The following is a 218-nucleotide window of genomic DNA, read 5'->3' as shown; positions in this document are numbered from 1 at the left end:
GCTCTGCGATTTTGTTTTCCCTGAGGGTTAAACAGCTAGTGTGGTGCCTGTTTGTCCTGGCTACGGAAAAGAGCCGATCTCACAGCCGGACTAAAACTGCTCTTCGCAGATAAGTTTCCACAGCAGGCAAGTGTGCAGCGTTTTTATATGGACGTTTCCCCTCCTCTGGATAGGTACAGCTGAATAACCGTCTTTGATTGCAGGTGCTAATCACAATG

This window comes from Cystoisospora suis (genome assembly GCF_002600585.1).
Source record: "Cystoisospora suis strain Wien I chromosome Unknown contig_3915, whole genome shotgun sequence".
NCBI lineage: Eukaryota > Apicomplexa > Conoidasida > Eucoccidiorida > Sarcocystidae > Cystoisospora > Cystoisospora suis.
This window is presented reverse-complemented; position numbering follows the sequence as displayed.